This window comes from Vigna umbellata, chromosome 1 (assembly GCF_029865625.1).
Source record: "Vigna umbellata cultivar VRB3 chromosome 1, Vumbellata_1.0, whole genome shotgun sequence".
In the NCBI taxonomy this organism is placed as follows: Eukaryota; Viridiplantae; Streptophyta; class Magnoliopsida; order Fabales; family Fabaceae; genus Vigna; species Vigna umbellata.
Genome location: NC_142165.1, coordinates 79,902,318 through 79,924,218, shown reverse-complemented (window position 1 = coordinate 79,924,218; position 21,901 = coordinate 79,902,318). Strand labels below are relative to the sequence as shown.

General features: G+C 34.1%; 2 pseudogenes; both read left to right on the top strand.

The window, feature by feature from the left end:
* Positions 1–1,457: 1,457 nt before the first annotated feature.
* Positions 1,458–3,161, top strand: LOC124823919 (uncharacterized protein At4g06744 pseudogene; annotated as a pseudogene).
* Positions 3,162–11,792: 8,631 nt separating this feature from the next.
* LOC124832084 (uncharacterized protein At4g06744 pseudogene) lies at positions 11,793–13,153 on the top strand (annotated as a pseudogene).
* The last annotated feature ends 8,748 nt before the right edge of the window (positions 13,154–21,901 follow it).

Genomic DNA, 21,901 nt, shown 5'->3' with positions numbered 1-21,901 from the left:
TCTAGGAGCGACAAGAAAGTCCTTAAGCGAGTACAACACATCAGAGCTTGAAGGCACGAAATGAAAGCATCCAATGTCCCTAATGGTTAAAATGTGACATTTTTTAGATATTGATATCTATTAAAATCTTACTACTATTCAGGTGGGATTAACACTTTTAATTAACACAAAAATGACGGACAATGAATGTCAAAGTTAGACAATCACAAAGATAAATTATGTATAAATAACATTTACATTAATATAGAGCAAAACAATCAACATTGTCACTATGAAAATGACACGACACGTTTACAATTATAAGCTCTATGAAATGATTAATTTTTACTAAAATGTTTGTCTTATAGTCCTACAAATGACGGTGATAGTGTTGATGAACTTAATACAATTTTACTTACACAACTAAATTTAATAAATATAATTCAAAATACTTACTACACTTTCAACACTTATCTAATATTATTTAGTATTCACCATATGCAAACATGCCTAACTTAAATAAACAAAATGATGTACAGAGAGAATGCATAAAAAAAAACTCTAATAACTAATATGATAAACAATATGATGTACTGAGAAAATGCATAAAAAAAAAACTCTAATAACTGATATGACGCAAAGAGAGAAGTGAGAGTAATGATATATGAATAACACTAAAAAAAATTCTTAAACAAAAACCAATTTTAGATAAAAAAAAATCACAATAATAATTAATTTATGAATATAAAATTATAATTAATTTATAAATTAAACTTTAAATTAATTTCTAACCTTAATTATCAAAGAATTAATGAATAAATTATTTTTTAATTTTAATTAAAGACTAATTTAAAATCTAATTATCTAATAACATTTAACATAGCATTTAGCTATCCGTTGATGTAATGGTATGGGTTCATTGCATAATTGAGATTTAATATATTTTGGTTGACCCGTTTTACTACCCAATAATACTTCTGTTTCCTGGTTTTTGTAACTAAAGTTTTTCAAATAATTCATATCCATACTTGGTAATAAGGTAAACTATATGTAAATATGTATATAAAATGACTAACCAACATGGCCAATATATAATGAGAATACGATAGCAAAGGCATTTCTTAAAAAAAAAAAGTATTTAAAAACAAACCAAGAATTGAATAGTTTTTAGCAAATACACATTTAAACTCATATAAACAGCATAAATTATAAAGAAATACTTCCAAAGAAAAATTTAGTGTATGGTGGTTGTCTTGTTCTTCTTTTTGTTTTGGTAGTATTTGGCTAAAAAAAGGTAGAGAACATGTCAAGTGGACGACTCGGTAGAATAGAACAAATCATTGTCCTTCATTGATAAAGAAAGCCTAACAGCTTCTCACGAGAGTGCAGAATATCTTGGCCTCCATCGAATTCAAGCCTATTGACTTTTCTCCGACTTAGCAATATCTTGAGCAAGACAGTATATAAGGAGTTGGAAAACCATCTTTTCTTCCTCAATCACCAAGATGGGAACAACAACCAAAACCATTTTCTCCTCCTTTTTACTCTGCTCACTCCTGCTTCACCTTTACTTTTCAGAAGGAGTAGTAGCACAAGAGGTGGTGGCAAAATCAGAGAGCGAAGCATTAGGGGAAGCAGAGAAAAGAGAAACACTAGAAATTATAATAGGTGGTGGAGGTTCCCCTGCTCCTTCCCCTTCCCCTGAAGCTCCATGTCCCCCTCCCCCACCCAAACTTAACCGTTTAGACAGAGCGCGTCGTGCGCTTCTCAACTTCAAAAACCTCATCGATGACCCAAACTGTTACACGCAAAATTGGAACGACCAAACTGATACGTGTGACTTCAAAGGGATACGATGCGCCACATATCCAACGGACAAACAGAAAGCAGTTGCAGGAGTGGACTTAAACGGAGCAAGAGTGACGGGTCAAAACGGGTGCGCTTTGCCCCTCTCATCTCTCTTAGGCCAGAACCAAATACCCGAGCTCACATTCTTCCACGTCAATTCCAACGGCTTCGCCGGCTCTGTCCCCAGCGATGTCATCAATTTCCCTTACTTCTTCGAGCTCGACCTCAGTAACAACAAAGTCAAAGGCCAGTTTCCCCTCGACGCCATTAAGTCAAACCAACTGGTTTTCCTCGACCTCCGCTTCAACGAACTCACCGGCCCGATTCCCTTCCAACTCTTCCAGAAGGATCTCGACGTCATCTTCATCAACAACAACCATTTCACACAGTACCTCCCCCAGAATTTCGGCTCCACGCCGGCCCGCTACCTCACTTTCGCCAACAACAACCTCACCGGCCCGATTCCCAAGAGCGTCGGTTACGCACCCAACCTCACCGAAGTTCTCTTCCTCGGGAACCATTTCGACGGCTGCTTGCCCATTGAAATCGGAAACCTTAAAAAAGCTATCGTCTTTGATGTGAGTAAGAATTCTCTAACCGGCCCAATCCCTCTCTCTTTCGGGTGCTTGAAGAGCATTCAGTATCTGAATTTGGCGAACAACAAATTCTACGGCTGTGTTCCCGACAACCTTTGTCAAATTCCTTCTCTCCGCAACAATGGGAATCTCTCCTTGGCCAACAATTACTTCAACGAGCTTGGCCCCTCCTGCTGGAGTTTGATCAAGTCCAAGGTTTTGGATGTCTCAAATAATTGCATCCATGGGCTGCCAAACCAAAGATCACCCACCGAATGCTATTACTTTTACAAGACGAAGAAGACGTGTCCGAATCCGAGTTCTTTCTATACAGTGCCGTGTAAATCGCACTGGGGAAAACCCAGTTCCGAAACCAATGTTCCAACCTCTGCACCGGTGACTTACAAAGCTCTTAAACCGCATCGTTTGAGATTATGATGGATGAGATATCTCATACTTGTGGTGAACTATTTGTTGGAGTTCATGATACTAATTAATGAACGTGCTTGTCTTTTGTATATTTCTCTTTCCTGTTAGCTGTTGTTTTTGTATTCTGTATGCCCATTAATAAGCACCGTGGTTGAATTGGGCTTCTTGACTATTGCTTCTTTGGTGTCACTCAAATGTAATTTCTGTAAGTGGTCGAATAAAATTTGTACTATCTTTGCATGAGAAGATGTGTACCTTGTAATAGAAATTTGTTTGTTTGGGCAATTTTAAAAGCAGAGAATTAATGTAAAGCTGTGATGTCTTTTCCGACTCTCTTTTTGGTTACAACAATTTTGTTTTCTTTTTTCCTCGCCCCTTCCCTACTTCCTTTCTCTCAACGTCAGTTTCTTCTGGTGAAATGTCTTCGTCAATTTGTATTTTATAAAGGAACCAACATGCATTAATATATTGATGAAGATAAGGGTTCTGTTCGAACATTGATTTCAGGCGTTTACTCCGTAGACCTTAATGCATCCTTCTAGCCGCCAAGTTGAACTATAACATTTCGCCACAGAAGAAGGCTTAACTTGAAAACGAGACGCGATGACAACTTAATCTCTTGATTTGGTGCAAGTAAATACAAAATTTGTTTAACATTTCAATTTGCTTCCTGCACAAGAATCTTTTTCATAGTATAATGCCATTAAAGTTACGGTGAATTCTTGTTTGCTAGTGACTAATAATTAAGGTCCAAGGACAAACCCACAGTAGCTAACTAGTCGGTACCTTACAGGAAGAAAAAAAAACCACTTATTTAATAATAATTTCTTTTTTCCCTTTTTCTTTTTAGTATCACTATAATGATTAATTTTTGAACCGTCATCATTTTCCTTTCTTGTTCTTTAACATCGTATCCATTCACATGTTTCTGAATTGGTTTTTTAGATTTCTAAGGCATTTTCAATCCTTTATAACCGTATGCGAGAAGGAAAAAGACAATAATAGTACTTACGAAATTTTAAAGAATGTAACGTTGTCACTGTTATGCTAACATTGTTGTGCTTTTGCAAGAAGAAGATTTTTTATTATTGTTTGATAGTCTCCTCCTCAAATTAAGTTAGGCTAAAACAAGAAGATAAAGTTATGGAGATACAAGTGGCATAGAAGTTATATAGATGGTAGTGATTGTTCTCAGTTTTAAAGTTTAGTGTTCTGTTCACTTGAACATAATTTACTGAAGAATTACACAAATGGATAAAAGAATATATTGTCTTTGCTTTATAAGATTTGCAATGATCAGGGAATGGATTTGCGAATTACAAGAAAAAATAATCCTCACAGAGATTTGAAGAGATTCATGTAGTTTTACTTAAATGTCCTTTATGTATTTTTGAAATAAAGCATGCATGGAATTGAAGATATGGTGGTGCAACCCCTGTAGCATGTGAGGCTGTTATTGGTGGTAGAATTGATTTTGCATTAATAAATTTTTACTTTTATGAGAAAAGAGTTCACTTTGGGTTTAATTTTTTAATTGATTAAACCTTAAATTTAATAATAATAGTAATAATAATAATAATAATAACTCACAAGTAATTTAATATAATTAACACTAATTATATTTTATTTTAAATTATTTTTATAACTAAGGATAAAAATATAACATTTTATTTTTCTATTATTTTTTAAAATGTATCCTAAAAAAATGTATTGTATATTAATTTTTTTTAAAATTTTACTATTTCAAATAATTTTTACCAAAAAATATATTCATCATAAATATAATTTTATATTACTTTTATCATTTATTAATAAATATCATTTTATATTATTTTTATCACTAAGGACATTTTGGTAATCTCCATTTTCTATCAATTAAAACATTTTTGTAATCTATCACATCTATCAAATCCTACACTAACTTTCACAAACTTTACCTTCAAATCCACTCTCAATCACTTACAAATCCTTTAAAAAAACAACATTACATTTACTCTCAAATCCTTTCAAATACATCCACTTCCTCTCCCTCAAATTCAACCTTCCAAGTGAACACAACCTAAGTGATAGAATAAAGATGATTGATGGTGCTCTTAGAGAGATTGAGCCAATGGGTGGTTAGAGGGACCTCATGGGATGTTCTAGCCATGAATTATAAATAAGTTAATGGCTCAATAATTTAACAACATTGCAATACAAATCTCAAAGTGGTTTTACTAGGAAAGGAGACAACTTTATTTATAGATGAATGTGTCTTAAAAATAGATCCAAAAATCCTAAAATGTTATCTTGTACCAAACCTTAAAAATCTTATCATGGTGAAGGAGAGCTTGACATGTGACACTTTAACTTTTAGATAAACTCTCCACTCCTAGAGTGTCATGTAGAAAGCCACTTTAGCAAACGTTTTTCTCCACTTGAAAAATGACACATGATCACTACCTTTGTAAGAAAACTCTCCACTAAGAGCTTGCCATGTGGAAAACAACTTTAGCAAGAATATTCCAAGTTACTCCCAAGAAGGAGAGGTGAGTCACAATGTACAAGCTTAAAAACCAAGTCCTTCCTAGCCAAAAGTTTTCTTATATTACCCTTACCTAAGCTTTTAAGTAAAAACCTTCCAAAACGTTTTCAAATGCAAATGCAAAGAATACTCCTAAAACCTAAGAAAGGTTTATCTAAGATGCATTCAAACAACCTAGACATCATAGACACTTAAAAGAAAAACAAGGCAATGTATAAAAGGAAAGTAAAAGGAATGTAAATGCTATGAAAGAAAGTAAAGACTAATGGCCCTTAGTGAAGATGCAAGTGACACTTAGAAGCCCCTTGACACACCTTGATTTCTAAGAGTGGAAAATAAATTGTTACACAATTTTAGCAATGAAGATGAGATTGTATCAAAGACATTTTTCCAAGACACCAAGTAAGTAACAAATGAAACCAAAAGAATTACAAGAACACAAAGGTTCTGTGATACAAAACAGAAAATAAAATTGCAAAAGCAACCCCAAAATCTTGGTTTCTTCAAGTGTTTATACTCTTTTGATCTTCACTCCAAATCCATATATGTCTCCTTCTTCCAAAGTCTAATGAAATGCTTCTATTAGCCTTCTTTCAAGCCTTCAAGATACTACCTTCAAAGTTAGTCAAACTCCCTGATGACAATCTCCTTAGCTAGGTTGGGCCATAGATAGAAGAGAAAGCCATGGTGAAGGGGGAAGGGTGAGTGTTTTAGAAGTTAATGGAAATGAGAGCTAAGCTCACGTTTTTGTGATGTTTTATGGTGATGGAGGTGGAGTTTAGTGATGTTCTAAGAATATCTATCTTGGGAGGTTTGGTCCCTTGGGTGGAAAATGCAGAAATGGTGTGCAAGAAACAAGGTATTTACGAAAGCTATGGAGGCAGAGGAGAAAGGTTCACGACCTATGGTGTTTGTGTGGTAGTGGTATGGCATTTGAAGGATCTAAGAGAGCTTAGGTGATGGAAGCATGTCCAGGCATCATGCTAGGAATAATTCCTTGAATCATAAAGTGCAACATAATGAAAAAAGAAGCAATGGAAGTTGGCGTATTGAAGGTGTTTGATGAAAGTGTGAATGAAGAAATGGTGACTGTATGGAGCCTCTAAGCTTAGAAGGCCTTCCTACCAGGAAAGGAAGCTAGAGGAGAGTGAGAGAATAGTGACACAAGGTCTGACCCAAGAGTATAAGAAGCTTGAAATAATTTCAACAACATTTCATTATACTTCAAAGGTGAGAAAATACAAAGAGATGACTCTCTTATTTATAGGTAAAGATGAGCCATCCTTCTGACTTAAATTCCCTCCCAAATTCAAATTAAAATAAGTAAGAGGCGCCAACTACACAGATCACACAACCGCTGCTTCAAACCAGGTCAGAAACCACACATGTGAAAAACACTTCTCGTAGTGGCTAGGCTTGTCAAGTTTTTGGTTAGGCAACTTCTTCATTCCGGAAGGCAAATTCCTTCACACTTCTAATCCGGAAGCCAAGCTTCAAAATTTGGAAAGCCCTCATTTTCTTCCTTATTTTGGCTTCTTTTCTTCCCTTGGCTTTCCAAGCTTCTTTGATGGTTCATCCATGATCTCCTACCTTTATTGGACCCTACAAAACACATATAAACATATTAAAAAGAATTCTTCTAAGACTTAGGGAAAGAAAATCAAGAAAGAGCTTCTAAAAGTCCTTTTCCAACTTCCCTTTCTTAGCCTTAACTTAAGTTGGTACTTCTTTGAATGGAATTCCCATGATGGGTTTCCATTATTAGGCCAACTCAAAGAGGAAGGTGAGTAGAGGGGTCCTATGAGTTGCTCTAGTCTTGATCTTAAGGAGAGTAGTATGACCATAAATGGACAACATAACATTACTCTAAACCAAAGATGAATAAATGAGAGGATACACCTATATTTATAGGCTAAGGGTGTCTCCTTAAAATCCTAAAAACCAAAATTTTGCATGCCTATCCAAGTGGCCCACTAAGGAGTGGAAAAATGTCCACAAATCCTCTCCAATGAGGGAAGGAAATATGGCCATTAACTTTTAGTAATTCTCTCCATTCCTAGAGTGTCATGTGGCCATTACTAAAGCTAAATCATCTCAAACGGAAGTGTGACACATGACACATACTTTCCATATGGTTTGGATGACTAGCTTAAGGAAAAACCTACACTACTTGGCTAAATTACTTGGCCTAAAAAAACTTACACTACTTGTCCCTTAATACAAGGTCTAAATACTCGTAATCTACTATAGGTGTTCCATGATGGCCTAAGAGAAAGAATTTTGCTTCATCTTGCATAGTTGACTCTAACTCTCCTTGAAGTGCTTGGGCCATGGTAGGGGGTATGACATCACTCCCAAAAGAAAGCACCAACCAAATATGATTTCAAGCACCAAAGAATGAAAGTAACAAAAGCACAATTTGAAAGCTAAACTCAAATGGAGTAAGATGAGACAATACTTCAAACAAAGTTAAGAATGACAAGAAAAAATTAAGGCAATCAATTAGGTAAGTACTCAAATTGAATTCCTAAAAAATAAGTGTTAGAATGGATGAAGAAAACCAAAATAAAACTAACAAAACAAGACCAAACAGCTTAACCAAACCAAAACATTTGCTGGAAAATGCAAACTGCACTAAAATTTAAGTCTAAAAAAGTGTTCTCTTGTTGTTGTGTCCTTTTTCTTTTGGTATTTTTTTTCTAGTTCTTTTGTTCCTTTCCTTTTATTCTTTTGCTTTGTTTTTTATATAGGGAACTTTTATTTTTTTCTAGTTCTTTTGTCCCTTTCCTTTAATTCACTGCTGAATATACAAACACAATCGGCGTTTTGACTACAAGTACAAATTCAAATTCAAAGAGATGATAAATTCAATATAATGAAATTTGATAACTTGAAAGACTTTTTCTTGTTTCTAATAATAGACTCAGAAGATCTAAACTTTTAGAGAGAACAACAATGTAACGATTCAATGATAGCAAAAGTTATTATATTTTCTTCTGTGAGTCCTCTGTATATAACTTTCTTCGAGAGATAATCGTTACTTAGAAAGAATTGATCTTCTTGAGAGTAGGTGGATTTTTGTGCGAAGATTTGTATTGTTATGCATCTTGAAAAGAGTAGCATTGCTTTAGTAATGTGAGTAAGAATGTTAAGTGGATCTAATATGTACTTTGCTTAGACGTTATACTTCACTAAACAATATTTCGTTAAGTCTTGTATGTTAAACTTCAAAACTCGAGTTGCTAGACAATCTAGTCCCTCTAGACAATCTTGTCTTAACATTTCAGAGATTAAATGATAAAGATGATCACAAAGAAACAAATCAACCAGCCAAAAGAAATGCACGATTTGTTAGCATGTTATCTAACTTTTAATTCTAACGAGTACCATGCTCTCATCATCCGACTATTCAAGCAAGTACGGTTGTGCATGAGCCAAGCCAGTTCAGGTACTCAATCACACCAGCAATGTTGTTGTTGTGATTAACAACAAAGTGTTTAACTTGTAGTAAAAGATTGTCAGAATTGTGAATAGTTACCCTTGTTCTAGTTATGATATAAGTTTACTTGAAATTATTTCTCTATTCTCATCTTCTTCATAAAATTCAGGAGGAGTTGCATCAAGATCTCAACATACTTTATATTAATAATAAATTTATATTAAATACTATTTGTAGGAGTTCTTTGTGCATGTAAATCTAAATAATCCCAAGCTTTTTATAGTTAAATCATGATTATATTGTTGAATTTAGGATGTTTGTAAGCTTGTAGCAACATGTTCATTATTCAACACTGTTTTTAAGGTAGGTTAGTAAACAATCTAAAGCACATATGAGAGGAAAAAGTTTTAGAGGAAACAAGGAATACAAATTTCCAAATGGTAAAGATTTCCAAAAATAGAGAATGCACATATAAACACAAAAGACATTGTTACTATGCATATCAACATGATCCTAGACCTTCTTACCAATATAATAGCCATAAGAGATTGCCGATGCCGATGGAAGAACTGTGGTTAAATATTTATGGGAAATGAAAGAAAGAGAAAGAAGATTGTTCTTCATTATTCGTGATCAGTACTGGACACCGTGAGATACCTTTAACTTTATCTACACCTTTTAATTATTTAGTTTTGAAAAACCGCGACAATATGCAAATAAACTACCACAAAAATGTCATAAATGCTAATAATCTATTATGATAAGTGATTTGATTACTTCCTCCACTATATATTCTATAAATATTAATATGGTTTATAAGTTTATAGATTACATTAAACTCTAATAAATACATTAAATTGTTATGCTTACAAGTTAATGAACTGAATATCCTCATGTTGAAGTTGGACTTCTTTAAGAAAACATTTCACATATCTAGATATCATTAGTTTTTGCAAATAAGCATAATCATGTGCGTGTTTCACTCATTGTATGTACTATAGATAACATATCTAGATCGTTTGATCTACAACCACATGGTTGATTAGGACTTGTAAGATGAGGTGAGAATGAAGAGGGTTACATCTACATAGCCTAAAGAAAAAGGAGAGAAATCTAAAGTTTAGTTCTAATAAGGGATTTTCATCACTAGAATAAAAAAAATAAAGGTGTGTTATTTTGTTCTCAAGAGCAAACAAGTTCCAGAAGCAATAAACTCAAGAACATGATGAATCAATGACACAAATCAATAGCCATAACAAAATCAGGTTCAACCACTTGTTAAGGTTATTAGAATCAATGGCACAAATCAGTAGCCATAACAAAATCAGTACCTAAAACAGAATCAGGTTTAGCCCCCTATTAAAGTTATTAGACACCATATTAAAGCATAAGACATCATGCATACCTATTTTTTTTTTTCATTGAATAGGGATAAACATGAAACAAGAATTAGACATGTGTGTGATTATGGAGAGTGAAGCAAACACAAAGGTAGAAACTAACAATTTCACATCAAGGTACACACCCTTTTAGTGTCCAACCTTAACTTTAAGAGAACTAATAAATATATTAGTATAATTGGTTTGAATGAATACGTAACATAAAAGGCTTCATCCCTTAACCTAGTCAAATGAGACTCAAAAAATACCTAATCAAACAACATTGGAATATATATATATATATATATATATATATATATATATATATATATATATATAGACACAATCCATTTCAAATTATTATTTAAAAAAATAATATAAATCATATTGTCTTTGTAATGAAGTTTTGTCTATGTATAATCATTTTTATAACAATTATTTCATAAAGCGTTGTCTTTTGGTGCCGTGTTTTGATTTATAACACTTAATTAAATAAATGTTGTCTACGGAGCATTATCCATTCATAATTTTGTATAATGTTGAATAGAAAATAATCTTGATTGACATATATATTAAATAAAAGCTTCCTCTTCTTTTTACGAAATTTGGCCGAAAAATAAAAACAAGATCAACAAAAATAAATTATCAAAATGTATATTTTTTTAATTACTAACCATTATTTTTTGTTTATTTTTGCATTTTGTAGTAAATAAAATACTTTATCTACATGAAAAGAGTGAAAATTTAATAAGTTTGAATTGTCTTATTAAAAAAAACATTTAAAAAGATTAAACAATTATAAGTGAGATAGATTATATTTATTGTATTTAAATGTGTGTGTAAAATTTCCTATGAAACACAAGGCTGGGATAATGTTGACGGATGGTTTTTAAAAGCTTTGGAGTTGGAGATTCATCCTAGCAAGGCACTTCAGTATATATGATAAACATCTTATACAGTTACACTTCTATTTCAGACCAAAAAGAAATAATTGAATTAATTGGAATTGAAAAGGATTCAAGTTGATTTAGTTCTCAATTTGATTCAAAGACACCCACGAAAACACCAGTATTAGTATAATTTAATGAACGGCCATATATGGTAAACTGGTTATTATTATTATTTTTTTTTTGGATCGGCAATATGGTGAATTGAAGAAAGGATCACTGATTTGTGAGGAAGGATAGCAGAAAGATCTAATCACGTTTTTGCACTTAGTTGCTGTGAATAAATTATACAGCAACAGAGGAGGGAACTCATGCATATCCATTTAAGTTAGAAGTGGCTCTAATAATTAAGTTGTTTACAATGCATAAAACTCATCACAAAGTGTTTGTTCCATTAGTTTTGTGGTTTAGAAAGTTCAAAAGCCACAAAATGTGCTCCATTTTAAAGTCGGTGGTACGCGCATAATGGCACCTTACCAAATTTTCCAAGCACAAGTTCTTGGTGGGCTTGACCTCTTTCCGAGTGCGAAATGTGCACCAAACCTTCTGACTAACACCCACCAACCACTATCAAGAAAACAAAAACATGCAAATCATTTCATTATGCGACCAAAGAAAAATTCATCGACCACTATAAATCACTAACCAATACAAAAACAGTTCAATCGCGGCCTTCCCTCAGAAATCAAAAGCATGATTTTACCTAAGCAATTTTCAGTTTCAACACTCCGCACCTTAACATTTTTTCTTTGCCTTCTCTTAGTAGGTTGCCAAATCCTTGAAACCCCATCACCACTATCGGATTCAATCCCACTAATCCCTGACATTTTAAACTTCATAGACCAAAGACTTGCTCTGGTCTTCCCCATTATTCAAGCCTTCAAGAACACAATAACCTCAGATCCTTTGGGAATAACAGCAACATGGGTTGGTCCAGATATATGCAACTACACAGGCTTCTACTGTGACAACCCACCAGATAACCTCACTGCCACAACCATTGCTTCAATTGATTTCAATGGTTTCCAACTCACTGCTCCAACACTTGATGGCTTCATCGATCAACTCCCTGACCTGGCTCTTTTCCATGCAAACAGTAACAAATTTTCTGGCACCATATCGCCAAAAATAGCGGGACTCAAGTTTCTATACGAACTTGATTTAAGTAACAACTTGTTCTCCGGGTTATTTCCCACGTCGGTCATCAACATCCCCACCTTATCCTTTTTGGACATTAGGTACAACTTTTTCACCGGCACGGTTCCCCCACAGATTTTCATGCAGACATTAGATGTTCTTTTCCTCAACAACAACAATTTCATGCTCACACTGCCCAACAATCTAGGAGACACACCCGTCGTTTATCTCACGTTGGCCAACAACAAATTCACCGGGCCCATTCCCCGGAGCATTAGAAAAGCCTCGTCCACGTTGATCGAAGTGCTGCTTTTGAACAACCTTTTAACTGGTTGTCTTCCCTACGACATCGGGTTCTTGGGAAACGTGACGTTGTTTGATGTTGGTGCGAACCTCTTAACTGGGTCAATACCTTGGTCCTTTGGGTGCTTGAAGAAAGTGGAGCAGCTGAACCTGGCAAGGAACCTTTTGTATGGACAGGTTCCGGAAGTGGTGTGTGCGTTGGGGAATTTGGCGAATCTTTCATTGTCTTACAATTATTTTACGAAAGTGGGACCTTTGTGCAAGAGGCTGATTCAAAGAGGGGTTCTGGATGTAAGGAAGAACTGTATTATTGGTCTTCCGGATCAGAGATCAGCGAAGGAATGCATGGCGTTTTTTTCGATTCCGAGGTCTTGTCAGAACCCTGCATCGTTTAATATCATACCGTGTCAAATTCATTGGACGAAACCGCAAGAAAGAACTAAGAGGCATTTGCTTTCATATTCTGCTATTTCCAGAAATAGAGTGCTTTTGTAACTCGAGATTGTGTAGTGTTTTCTGAGGTATATACTTTGATTCACAGAATGTAATGGGATGAAGTAGGTTATATTTATAATAAATTTTTACAAATATTACTCGTCTCTCATCATACTTTTTCTTCTGCTAAATTGAAAGAGTTGTGAAAACAAGTGTGGAGGGTTTCTCGTGAAGTATATTTCCGACCCAGAAAAGAATACAGGAATCTTATCGATTTCTAAGAATAGATTGGATCTATAGATTTGGTTGAGAAGATCACAGCTTTAGAAATAAACAACACTTGGAATCTTATATCCTTACTAAGAGAAAAGAAAGCTGTAGACTCTAAATAGATATTTACAATTAAGCATAAAGTTGATGGAACTATTGAGAGATATAAAGCACGACTTGTGGTTAGAGGTTACACTCAATCTTATGGTGTAGATTACCAAAAGACGTTCACACCGGTAACCAAGCTCAACAGTATGAGAATACTTCTGTCGCTAGCAACAAACCAAGATTGGCCTCTTCTATAATTTGATGTGAAAAATATTTTCCTACGTGGAGAAATTTTAGAAGATATTTATATGGATTCTCCACCAAGCATGACAAATTCAATTGGAATGAAGGTTTGCAAATTAAAGAAGGCTCATGGATTAAAACAATCCCCAAGAGCATGGTTTGGAAGGTTTACCAAGTCTATGAAGACTTTTAGCTATAAAGCAAGTAACTCTGATCACATCTTATTTTTGGAGAGAGGAAAAGGAAAAATTACAGCTTTGATTATATATGTAGATGATATGATTGTTAAAGAAAATGACTAAGATGAGATTTCTAATTTACAACAATACCTTGCATCTGAATTTGAGATGAAACAACTTGGAAACCTCAAATATTTTTTGGGTATTGAAGTAGCTAGATCAAAACATGGTATTTTCCTATGCCAAAGAAAATATATTATTGACTTACTATCGAAAATTGGGCTGGTTGGGAGAACACTAGTTGATACACTAATTGAACAAAATCATTAAATCTTTCAATGCTCACTAGTACAAAAACAGCGTACAACGTCGAATATTTTGGCCTTTCACGTTGAATTCGAAAATGACGTCATATTTGGAGACGTTAAATTTAACGTCGAATTTTGTCAATATACGACGTTAATTTAACGTCGAATTTTGTCAATATATGACATTAATCAATTTTTTTAATTAAATGTAATCCTATTTTACAACTCTACGAGACTTCAAAAGCAGAACTATGAACGATAATGTATAATCAACAACAAATAACAATAACAAACAACAGATAAGTTCAATCAAACAACAAACAAGTTCAACAAATAAGTTCTTCAAAATGAAAATGAGAACAAATCTTCAAAAGGTGGGTTCATCTAAATAAAGTGTTGCCACTAATGAGAGAGAAAGCAGAATGCGCCTATGAAGGACAAGAACACAAAAATAATTGGTGAAAACAAAACGAAAATCATACCTAAAGTAGTTAATTAACATGCATTTGTATCAAATGAAAAACAGATTACATGTGATGGTCGTCAAACTTCGTTCGAGAAAAGTTTGAGAAGAGAAGAGGGTCTCGCGTGCTAAGATAAAGTGAATGAATTTTCAATCTCGCGCACAATTTTTTTTTGAATTCATTAACCTTTTGACGTCTAACGCTGAGACATTCGACGTTTAATATCTTTTTACGTCAAATTATAAGTCTAAACGGCGTTTAATAATTGCATTTATTTACAAAATTGTCACCAGTCACTTTTAATGTTGGCTATTGAGTGGTTAGACGTTGAAAGCGTGACGTTATACGCTATTTTTGCATTAGTGGCTCAAATTTAGCAAGCATGGAAAAAATGAGATACCAAAGGCTAGTAGGAAAAATAATTTATTTGTCCCATACACATCCAGATATCACATATGTAGTGAATGTTGTTAGTCAATTTATGCATGACCCACAAAAGCTTCATATGGATGTTGTTGAGAGGATTTTGAGATGTTTGAAGTTCACTCCTGGAAAAGGAATTTTGTTCTTAAATCATCGAAACTTAAAGGTAAAAGGGTACACTGATGCAGATTGGGCAGGTTCAAAAGATTATAAAAGATCCACCTTTGGATATTTTACTTTTGTAGGAGGGAAGCTTTTAACTTGGAAGAGTAAAAAACAGTCATTAGTAGCAAGATCTAGTGTTGAAGCAGAATTAAGAGGCATGACGCTAGGTGTATGTGAACTTTTGTGGATTAAAAATGTGCTATTAGATTTGGGTTTTAAACAAAATGAAACTATGAGTTTGTACTGTGACAATACGTCGGCTATAAAATTGCTCACAATCATGTGCAACATGATAGAACAAAACATGTGGAGATTGATAGACATTTCATAAAAGAGAAGCTTGAAGCTGAAATAATTTACTTTCTCTTTGTACGATCATAATTGTAGTTGGCTGATGTTCTCACCAAAGGAGTGTCAAGTAGAGTGTTTAATGGCTCTCTATTCAAGTTGGGAATGTGTGATATCAATGCACCAACTTGAGTAAGGGTGTTAAGATATGCAAAATATTCTATTATCAAATATTAGGAATTCAAATATTGTGTTAGTTATAATTTAGATATTATTATAATTTGTGTAGATGTCATACCTTTAATAGATCAGGAATTATAGGATCCTTGTGTGTGTATATATATATATATATATATATATATATATGGTACACTAGTCTTTGAAATAACACATCAAAATTATTCTTTAAAAAAAGAAGTGTTGGAAGTCCCACACTTTTTGTGGAGTTATAATATATAAGTGGGTGCAAACCTTACCTTACAAGTTGGTTTTATGGGGTTGGGTTAGGCTTAAAATCCACTGCTTAACATGGTACCAGAATCAGGTTAAAGCCTATCCTAGCGATATTTTTGTTTGTCAAGCATGTTGTTCCACCCGTTACCGGGCCACCCATTAATTTCTTGTCTCATGCTTGAGATGTATATACCTCAGTGTGAGGGGGTGTTAGAAGTCCCAAATCGAGTAAAGATAAGGCCAATTTATAATATATAAATGGGTGCAAACCTCATCTTACAAGCCGATATTGTGGGGTTGAGTTAGGCTTAAAGTCCACTTCTTAACATAATATCAAAGCTAGGTTAGAGCCTGTTCTAGCGAGATTTGTGTGGACATATTGTTCCACCCGCTATGGGGCCAATATCGGACCACCCATTAATGTCTGGTCTCACGCTCGAGATGTATATACCTCAGCGTGAAGGAGGGTGTTGGAAGTCTCACATCAACTATAGATAAGGCTAATTTATAGTATATAAGTGGGTATAAACCTCATCTTAAAAGCCAATTTTTTAGGGTTGAGTTAGGCTTAAAGTCCACTTGTTAACACTTCTCACCTTTTCCTCTTAACATTTTCAACTTTTATCTCCATTAAGTAGGTGCCATAGAGTTTCATTCACATTCTCATGTTCATATTTCTGAAACCTAGACACCGTCGCTGCCTTTATCTACTTTTTCATGCACTTGTTAGTACTTTTATTTTGATTTTGATTTATGTTTCATCTATTGATTGTAATGTCTTGGATTTTGATGATCTCAAGGTACCCAAAGATGATTTTCTTCATATTCTTTAGCCTTATTATCTTTCATTTTTCTCGCTCTTTAGTTTATACCCTTTGTAAAGAAGATTAATGTGTGATTAAGTGAGTTAATGGTTTGGTCACATTCATTCACCCTTTTCACTTTCAAATCTTTATCATGATTAGAACGTGCGTATTAATGATTTATGCAGGTTAAGGTAATTGTGCTCATAGCCAAAAATGTTTCTCTTCTCAACAAAGAGGCTAGTGAACCAATCTACAACCCTGAAGATCTCAAAATCATTAAAAATATAGCTGAAAGATATTATGCATTTGAAGAGCTTAAAGAATGGCACTCACTTGTGAGGGTTCGTGTTTTTTGGTTGATCTTCCTTATCTTTTAACTTAATACAAAATTATAATGTTGGTCTGTCTTGCTTCTTTAGTGACATTAACATGATGATGGTTGGTGACCCTTCTATTGCTAAGTCTCAACTCTTAAAAGAATTATGAACATTGCTCCCTTATTAGCCATATCAACTATAGGCAGATTTTGCAACGCATGATAGAGAAAATGCAAAAGCTTTGTTTCAAAAAGGCTAGTTTAGTTAACATCTTCCAATGAAGATAACAGGCTGATGATGAAAGTTCTTGATACTAGCTTGTGAATTGTGTGTTCTGTTAATCTTTTAGTTTTACATTGTGTGCATTCATGATTTGGTAGAAAATTAAAAACCTATTTTTTCTTTGATATGGAAACTTCAAACTAAACTAAAGACTTAAATGATAATTGTATGTTGTTTCATCATCATCATTAGAAATCACCTGATAAACAAATTGAAGCTTCTTTAACCAATTTCATGATCATGTTTTTGAATTATCATTTACATTAACACTCATTTGCAAATTTGCATTTTCATCCTTTAGAGTTTAGACCATGTGGTTTTTTTCATGCATCTGAAAGGCTCAACCTTTGACTTGGTCACAAAGGTGGTTTATTGATGGGTGCTTTCTCTGGAGTAATAGGATTAAGTTGTGACTCCTTCCAATACAATTCAATTTTGTTTTTTTTTTTGGCTTTTATCTTTATTTTCTTCTATGTCAATTACTAAAATGGCCAGCTCTTCTTTAGTTAAGGGTTGGAAATGAACATGAGATAGACTTGAAAGTTGATAACTTTATAAATATTTTTGTTATGTTCTCTACAAAATGCAGAGTTTGAGCTATTGGGATGACTTATCAAATACTACTATTTTATTTTAAGATGAAGTAATCTCTACTCTATGTTTTGACATTTATTTTGTAGAGCTTGTATGTTTTGATTCATTTTATATCTTGTTAATTTTTGCCTTAAGTGTATTCAACTTGGATGTTTTTGTTAGTTCTATAAGACATGCAATTAGACGTATAATCGTTATCAACTTTAGTGAAAATGGGGTACAATGGAGGATGTAATTGCCATTGAAGGATTAGGAAGGAATATTTTGCTTCCATTAGCATGGGTTATTGGCTTGTTATTTTTTCGAAAAAATGTGAGAATTATTGTATTTAATATTTATTACATATATGATTCGTTTGCTATCTTTTATTGATTTTGAGCACATGGATTTATGTCTCCTGAGCAATAGAGCCATTGACAAATAAAGAATATTTTCTTGATTGTCACTCATTGTTGAAATTAATGAAGTGTACAAATCTTTCAGGATGACAAAGTTTCGAGGCTTGATGATGCAATTGAATACCTTATAAAGCTATAAAGGTTGAGGGAAGGATAAAAGAGCTGGAAGTTTAAAGAAAATTGTTATAAATTTTGTAGAATGTCTATAAGATTAGTAAAAGGTATTAACTTTTAGAATATTGTGTTTCTTTTAGAAGCCTCAGCACTCTGGATCCTGTATTCCAATTATTTTATGTCATTAATTTGATATGGTATACATGAGTATTATTTGAAAAGTTATCAATTATTATTATTTTTTATCATTATTTTATATGTCAATAATATTTCTTTTATGCGAGAATTTATGTATTATTAAAAAATACAAAACAAATAAAATAAGAAACTCTAATAAAAATATATTTAAAGTTAACTGTTGAAATAAAACTGGAAAAAACAAGAGATTAAAATTTTTGTAATAAAGTAGTTGAAAATAAATTGGATTTTAGACCTTCAATATTCACTAATAAAATAGGTTAAAATCCAAAAAAAAACATTAACAATATAAATCAAATACTAAAAGTCATAAAAGGCTATGGCAAACCTAATTATGGATGTTTTTGTGGAGGGTAAAATCTCCGTAAATTGCAACCAAAACCTTCATAGAATATTCATTTTTTTAGTGATATTCAGAGATTAAACAGACACACACACTTAAGTCATAAATTAAATAACTTAAGTCAAAGAAAATATTAGTCTATTTTTATTTAAAAATAAAATCCAAATCTAAAAAGAAATGAAGTTTTCAATACAAACCAAAAGATAGAGCACCTGTCTTTTTACACAAGAATTACCCTTAGAATAGCATATTTGAGTTCAAATCTATCTTATGATTTAGTTAGTTGTTTGATCTCTCTATATTTAGGTGCATGATCTTTACTTATAAAAGAATATTCTTATTCTTTTATTTCTTAATTAAGTTTTAATATTTGTTAAATAAAATATCAATTTTGTTAACTACACTCAATGGAATGTAGGAAGATGACAAGTGGAATGTGGTGAGAGAAAGGTAGTGACAGGTAGAGGAAAGTGGGGGAAGAAAAAAAAATGAAAAACAATCAAAGGAAATTCCAAAGTAAAAAATAAACTAACTTTTGATATGTGATACTTTCGAAACAACATTAATGTTAATTTAACAATAGAAAATAAATCATAGTCATAAATATAGAATCAAATCATTAATTAATTAAGTCATATATTATCCAACTTACAATGTCAAGAAACCCTAATATTATCGCTTAAGGAAATAATTACGTATCCTGCTATATATATATATATATATATTATTTGTTATTATTTTTACTAATTAGATACATATATAGTCTAGGTGTATACACTAGTAAAAAACAGGGTTTTTAAATCGCGTATTATGTCTCGGTTTTTGAAGACCCGAGGCATATAAAAATGCGGTGGCAGAAATGTAATTTTGGAGACACTATATGCCTCGGTTCTTTTAAACCCGTTTTTAAAAAGGGTATACTGCACCGGTTTTTTTAAACCCGCTTTTGAAAAATAATATACTGCACCGGTTCTTTTAAATCCGCTTTTGAAAAAGGTATACGGCACCAGTTGGAAATTAACCGAGGCCTATATTTGCCTCGTTTTAGGGTTAAAGTTCAAAACTTTTTCAGTTTCACTCTTCTTCTTCCCGCAAAACCTCCCTTCCCTCCTTCCCGCAAAACCTCTCTGCTCCCTCTTCACCACTGCTTTTTGCTTCGGCCGCCACGCCACCGCACCACCGCCCCTTCGTCTCAGTTCCCCCTGCCACCGCACCACCGCCCCCGTCGTCCTTCCCGCAAAACCTCTCTTCCCGCAAAACCTCTCTGCTCGCTGTTCACCACCGCCACGCCACACCACCGCTCGCCTGTTCTTCATCGTCGTCACTGGTCCTTGCCTCCCCGCCGTCGCCACTACCAAGTCCACCATGGCAACACCAGCACTGGCTTCAATGGTGCAGTCAGAGCAGGAACAAGGTGAGGGAGAAGCTGTTCCGAGCAGTACTGGTTCTAGCGCATGGAAGTCTTCAGATCTGTTGGTCCATTTTTTGCTGTGATGTCTGTGCTTGTAATTCTGGCTGTTCTTTCTTGCTATTTGGGTCGCAAGTGGAATCGAAGACCGAAAACACCATTGGAGAGTATCAGAGGGAGAGGGTTTTCTGGGTGGCTAAAGCGTGTGTGCAGGGAACGCATTATTTTTATTTTTTGTTTGATCTTGAACTTTTATTTTTTGCTTAAACTCTTGGTTGGTCTTGGGTGATTTTCGATGATGAAGGGATTGAAGGGGTTGGTCTTGGGTGATTTTCGGTGATGAAGGGATTGAAGGGATGAAGGGATTTTCGGTAAAGCTTGGGCTGTTTTCTGGTGTTTTCAGGTGATGAAGGGATGAAGGGATTGAACACACTTCTGCATCCCATCGCTGCTTCCCACTTCTGCTTTCCTGTGCTCCACAATGTCCAGAAAAAAAATGCTTCCCTGTACTCCACGATGTGGCAAAAATAAAAAAAATAAAAAAAAATATTTTACTGCCTCGGTTCAGGTTTAAACTGAGACAATATAAGTCAAAATACTAACTCGGTTGTAAACCGAGGCATAAAAAGAAGACTTTTTACCTCGTTCGTATATGCCTCGGTTTCTAAACCCAGAAGCTTGAGAGAGCGTTTGAGGCTGTTGAGAAAGCACCTCACGGCGGATTTCCGGTTTTAACCCAAAAATGAAGCAACTCAAAATAAATTGGGGTTGCAAGTCAACAATTCGGTTAGCAAGAGCCTCAAACTCACTTAGATAAACAGCAACATAGGAGGTTTGAGTTAGCTTGAAAAGCTTACCCCGAGGATCATCGAAGGCAGTAGGCGCGAAACGGGTCTCTAAAGCTTGCAGTAATTGTGGCCATGAGTGAATCTGTCTATTGTGGTACATCCACTGAACCACGCAAGAGCTGGACCGTCAAGGTAAAAAGACGCGACGGTGATCCGTTCTTCGGTCGGTGTGGAATGATAATCAAAGAATTGAGAGATCTTGAAGATCCAGCCATGGGGGTTAGAACCATCAAAGCGGGGAACATCTAGCTTGAGAAAATGGCGATGAGAGGAATGATTATCAGGTGAGGAAAATGGGGAAGGAGAAGGAGGTGGAGAAGGAGGGCGATTTTCAAGGGCTGAAAGGCAAAGATTCATGTCATCCATTTTGGAAATGACAAAGGACATGTTATGGAGCATCTCATCCATTTTTTCTGACTGAGTCTTATGAACAGATTCAGCCATGGTGGAGAGAAGACAATGAGAACACCAAAATGTTGGAGATAGTGGGTAATCTCTGTATTTGAGGACAACCTCCTAAAGAGAGAGGAAGAGAAGATACTTTTTACTTGATTCCCTTAACAAAACTTACAATCACACACACATACATATATATATATACATACATATATATATATATATATATATACATATGTATATATATACATATGTATACATATGTATATATATACATATGTATATATATACATATGTATACATATGTATATATATACATATGTATATATATATATATATATATATATAACCAACCCTTCTA